This window comes from Nyctereutes procyonoides, unplaced genomic scaffold (assembly GCF_905146905.1).
Source record: "Nyctereutes procyonoides isolate TBG_1078 unplaced genomic scaffold, NYPRO_anot_genome, whole genome shotgun sequence".
Taxonomy (NCBI): domain Eukaryota; kingdom Metazoa; phylum Chordata; class Mammalia; order Carnivora; family Canidae; genus Nyctereutes; species Nyctereutes procyonoides.
In genome coordinates, this window is record NW_026575159.1 from 6,799,436 (window position 1) to 6,805,409 (window position 5,974).

The following is a 5,974-nucleotide window of genomic DNA, read 5'->3' on the forward strand; positions in this document are numbered from 1 at the left end:
GAGCATGCTCACAAGGGGTTCCCATTGTTTAGTCTTTAAACAACCATCTTTAAAAGAAGGAAAAAAAAAAAAAACCTCGGCACACTACCATTTAACTTGTTTTAATGTTTCTTCACAAATGGTGAAAAATACTAAAGTACAGACAAGGAATAATCATAATGTTGTGGCCAACATTATAAATATGGAATTATAAATTTAAAACATTTATTTAAAAAATAAATCTGGTAGTCGGTGCAGCTCTGCGGGGTCTCTGCGTCTAGTAGGGCCGGTCCCTGCGCTCCTGACGGTGCTCGCCTTTATCCATCTTTCCAGGTCCTCCACGCCCGCCTCTTCTTCCTCCCATCTGTTCCATCAAAGGTCCAGGGGGCCCACCAGGACCACCTCGTCTTCCTCCGCCAAAGCCACCTCGGTCCATGCCCCGGCCACCACGGAAGCCCCCTCTGTCTCCACCGCGGCCACCTCTGAACATCCCACCGGGACCACCGCGGTCCATGAGGCCACCTCTTCCTCCCCGCATGCCACCAGGGCGCCTCTGCCACGGTCACCGCCCGGGGGCGGGAAGGGTGGTGGAAGGAAGCCTGCAGGCTTCGGGGCCTTACACTGGTTGCATCCTGTTCTCCAGGCGAAGTTCTGGCTTCCACACCCCGGATTGGGGCACTGCCAGTCCCCAGCTCGGTGCTGGACGTTTCCTCCTCCAGATGGGTTCCCTCGGGAACCCCTGGGTCCTCTTGGGGGAAAGCCACCTCTGTCTCCTCCACGGCCTCTCATGCGACCCATGGGGCCCCCAGGACCTCCTGGGCCCCCTGGACCTCCACGGAGTGGCGGTGGCATCCCTCTGCCCTCACGGGGAGGCATACCACCCCGCATGCTGTTCATTGGAGGTTTCTTCCGAGCAAGAGAAACCTTAAGTTTGCTTCCTTGAAAATCTTTCCCATCAAACCACTCCACAGCAGCCTTGGCAGTTGGTGGGTCTTCATAGGATACTATAACATCACCTTTGGGCTTTCCTGTTTCCTTGTCCAAGTAGATATGGATCATGGGTTGTCCGGTTGTCTTGTTCATCTTAACAACTCCGCACTGCTTAAAGAAGTCAGCCAGATCATCTAGAGTCACATTGTCATTTAAGCCTTGCACATAAATTGCACTGTTGTCAGAGTCTTCATCTGGATCTACAGGTGCGCCTAGATCAAGATCTGGTCCTTCATCCATGGGTCCACCAGGCTTATTGAAGCCACCTCGCTCTCTAGCGCTGCCCATTCCACCACGTCCTCCTCCCTGCCCACCTCTGCTCATGCCTCCACAATCAAATCCCCCTCTTCCCCTGCCCCGGTTATCAGGGCCACTCATGCTCCTGTTCTCTCCTGGTCCGGAAAATCCTCCAGACACCCATGCTACTGGGGTGGTCCTGTCGGAATGAACTCTGCTGCCTGTAGCTGCTGCTCTGTTGGCTATATTGACTTGGAGCCTGGCTGTAGGATCCAGTTTGGGGGGGATAACTAGTGGGCGGCTGCTGCCCATAGCTGCTTTGTTGACCATAGCTACTCTGCTGTCCATAGCTGCTCAGCTGCCCATAGGTGTTCTGCTGAGAGTAACTGCTTTGATCATAACTAGTCAGCTGTGTAGAGAAGTAGCTGGTAGGAGGATAAGATGGTGGTGCTGTGGCTGGCTGCATGGGGTAGCTCCCAGGTACCTGGGGATAACTGTAGTTACTCTGTCCATATCCTAGGCTGGGCTGGTTGTAACCTCCTGTGCTAGATTGATAGTCTCAGCGGGTTTGTTACCATCCTGTGGTCTTGCAGGTGCGGTGGCTGCTGGCTGCTGCCTATAGGCTGGGTAAGCAGGCTGAGTGCCATATGCAGACTGAGCTGCATAGGAGGTCTGGGTGGTAGTGACCGTAGCAGTGGTGGTGTCATAAGCACCAATGCCGTACCCCTGGACAGGCTGACTGTATGCCTGGGGGGCAGTTGGAGTAGTATAACCAGCGGGAGGCTGTCCATAAGAAGTTGCATAGGCGATCTGCCCATAGGTCGCAGTGGTCTGAGCCTGGGTATGGCTGACATCAGTGGGCTGTCCATAGGTTCCATAACTCTGCTGCCCATATGCCTGGGTGGTCTGTGCATATCCTTGAGTTGGTTGGGCGGTGTATGCACTGTAGCCCTGCTGGGCTGCAGCTTGGCTGTAGGTACTGTAATCTGTGGACGCCATTTTTCTCTCCTTCCCTCTCATTCTCTCAACGTCTGTCTCCCTCTCGCTTTCCCTCTAGGCACCCGAGAGAGAGATTCTTAAGCATGTTCCATGACCAGCATTGAGCCCAAGGCAGATTTCCATCTTCATGCCCCTGAGATCATGACCTCAGCTGAAATCCAGAGTTGGGCACTTAACCAACTGAACCACACAGGTAGTCCATGCAAACTGCCTTTTTGATATGTGCACAATAAATTTATACTGATCACTACTTTGGTGATTTGTTAGTTTTACTTTGGCTTTTCTGAACTTTTGGCACCTGACTTGGTTATGGCCAGGAGTTAGTGGCACCTTCTTTGTTTGTCTTGTGGCCAGTGACTTCTCCTGGCTGGTTCATGGCATTAAAATATTTGGCTTACAATTTTTAAACGTGTTAGAAAAAACAAAATATGAAATAGTGTTTTATAGTCAAATTATATCTTCATTCATCCCCACATTCATGAAGCAGGCAGACTTTCTTGCACTCAGTTTCGCCTGAGATAGGTTATGATTCTTCTCTGAAGATGAAGCTGGCTGAAGGTACTTTAATTCTTGGCTTTTTGTTTTATTTTAGTTTTCTAAAATCTACGTTTTTCTGATTGGGATTCCTGTAGTAGGTGAAGATAAACAGAATGGAAGAGATGAGGGGAGGGAAGTTACTGAAAAATGGAAAGAGCTTTAAAGTTACCAATATGCATGGAAGTGGCAGCACTCTTGGGAAGTAGCGATGTCGCTGAGGAGGTAACAATGAGGTACACCTAGGGAAAGTGAATCTCAGATGTAGGGCCCTCTAGACATGCTCAAGTTCAGCCTGCTTTGGGGATGGTCTGAAGCAGCAGGGCCCAAGGACCTGGGAGACCCATGGGAACTGGTGCAACAGGTTTCTCACCTGGAAAGCATATTCACATCATCATTGAGACATCTTCCATCTGTCATCTCCTTTGAGTAATCTTGTAGAAAGAAATACAGAAAATGGATATTGTGAAATCTCCAGTCACCTCTGTTGGCTGACTTAAAATCAGATTTTAGCTGACTCATAGATTTATAGAATATCAAAAGAAAGCAAAAATACTGGTTATCAACCTATTTTTATACCAAATAATTCATTTATATCGCACTTTGGTTTAGAAATTATTCAAGAATGGAATGCTTGGGTGGCATAGCAATTGAGAGTCTGCTTTTGGCCCAGGGCATGATCCCAGGGTTCCAGGATCGAGTCCCACATTGGACTCTGCACAGGGAGCCTGCTTTTCCCACTGCCTATGTCTTTGCCTCTCTCTCTGTGTCCCTCATGAATAAATAAATAAAATCGTTTAAAATGAAATTATTCAATACAGTTATTAATTTCTTTGGCTATTTCCTTTTCTATGTTATGAAATCCTTGAAGGTAGCATCCTGTTTTGTCTTTATCTTCAATAAGCATCACAATGCCTGACTCATAGTGGGTACTATATCAAAAGAACAAACACAAGGAAGACTATGCCTCATTTATGTTACATATGGATACTTCATTCTGGATTTCAAAGTTCTTATTCATTAATATACAAGAGAAGGAGAAGGCATTTCCAGGAACTCAGAGGATGCCAAAGATTTATTCATCATTTGGCCAAAGTCTTTGGGGAAAAATTTTAAAAAGCATCTTTCTTTTGCATCCATGATCAGGAGCAAAAAGTATGAGTTTGCTTATGAAGGTGCATTGAGACGAATGCCTCTACCTCAGTAAACATGCTGCATTGTATAAATTCTGTTACGGCCAAACAATTGATATATTGTGCAGGATTGTTGTTGAGTAGGTTGACTATGACACTAAAATTAGGGAAGCCAAACTGACCCAGACCTGAGTTGACAAGTCAATTGCAACAAAGAAATTAAATTCAAGAAACAACAACAGTGTAACAATAAAAGCAAAAGCAAAAAGATAGTTTTCTGAATATCTTAGAGGTTATTTTCTTCAAGTGAAGTGGGCAAATGAACTTTTGTGCTGAACTATACCCACACATCATCTGGGCGGCATGGGACCTAGCCAGAAGACCCCGTGAGAGAACCTTCTCCTGAGATTATTGGCAGGATTCAGTTGCATGGGATTGATCCAATTTCTATCCTGAGATTTTATCAGTCTGAATGTTCTAGCTAATTATCTTTTTAATAAACTAACAACTTTGTAAACAAAAGTAGGATTATTATGTATCTTGTGAATTATAACTTTTTAATTGACTCATGTTCATAAAATTTTTAGACAGTATATATACACAGATGATATACATATATAAGCTATATGTAATGTATAAATATATATTATATATGGTATTATATGTGCTATGTAAAAGGATTACCAAATGGAAGGTTATAATGCATTATTTAAAGGAATAAGTTGTATAGGTGTGTGGTTTTACTTTGTTTTTAAGTAGACCCCGCACCCAGAAGAGAGCCCAACACGGGGTATGAACTCTTGACCCTGAGATCAAGACCTGAGCTGAGATCAAGAGTTAGACACTTAACTAAGCCACACAGGCCACCCGTTGTGTATTTTTATATGTTCTTATTAATAGGATTTTCTCTGGAAAATATATTTTCTGGAATTAAAAACCTCCTTATAAGAATTTATAAGTAAATCTTTAACCTTTTCAACACTTTCAGGTTATTTTGCAAAGTAAAGTGACTTTAAATGGAGCGTTCCAGTCTACATGAACATTTTCCAAAATGTCAATGCAAAATCAGAGAATCTAAAGGTTTTTTTTTTTTTTTGCATACTGGTAAAATGCGGGGCAGAATAATGATTCAGGGAACAAGCATAGCCAAGAAAGAATATGCATTTTTACCCAAAAACAATTAGAGCTCAAAGTGATTTACATACTTTAAACTCAAATGATCTATAAAATGCTTCTCATCTAATTTTCAAACAAAAAAATAATAAAAAGTAGGCTCCATGCTCAGAGTGGGGCTTGAACTTGGGATCCAGAGATGGAGTCACACACTCTACCGATTAAGCCAGCCAGGTGTCCCACTTACCTAATTTTTTTTAGACTAAAGTCTTCATACTTGAAACTAAATACATGTGGACCAGTTCATGTAGAGGAATGGGGTGGCAGGAGAAAAACATTATTGTAATACAATATTAATGAGCATCAGAAAGGAGGACTTGTGTGTGTGTGTGTGTGTGTGTGTGTGTGTGTGTGAGAGAGAGAGAGAGAGAGAGAGAGAGAGAGAGAGAGAGAGAGAATTCAGAGGAAAACATTCTCTTTACTCTGCAAAGTAGCAATCTAAGAGAAAAACAAGATAACACTAGTAGAGGGAGAGTGTGGGTGTCCAGGGTACAGACTTTCATTTAGATAACAAAGAAGCTTTTTCAAAATTAATTCCCCCTGAAATACACAAGGCTTTGAGATAAAATAATGTTATACTGAATATAAAGAAATTTAAGGTCAGGAACTCTCAGCTTTTCTAAATTTTTTATAAAGTCTAAACCATTAAGGAAAATTATTTCCTTTTATATTTTTATTAGAGTGCCTTCAAATTATCTTATATTAGAACACAAAAAATATAGAACAGATACTATCCTTCAACTGAAACCAAGGGATCTAACACAGTTTCAAAAAGATATTTCAGTCACACTATAGCAAAAAGCCCAGCCTGAAAATTTAAGCATCAGCATGGTGTAACCTTGTGATGAAGACAAGAGAGGTTACAAGTTTGGGGTTCTCTATTTGAAAGAATTTTCCAGGGATCCCTGGGTGGCTTAGCAGTTTAGCAC

General features: G+C 43.3%; 1 pseudogene; it reads right to left on the reverse strand.

The window, feature by feature from the left end:
- Positions 1-256: 256 nt before the first annotated feature.
- Positions 257-2,205, reverse strand: LOC129502577 (RNA-binding protein EWS-like; annotated as a pseudogene).
- Positions 2,206-5,974: the final 3,769 nt, after the last annotated feature.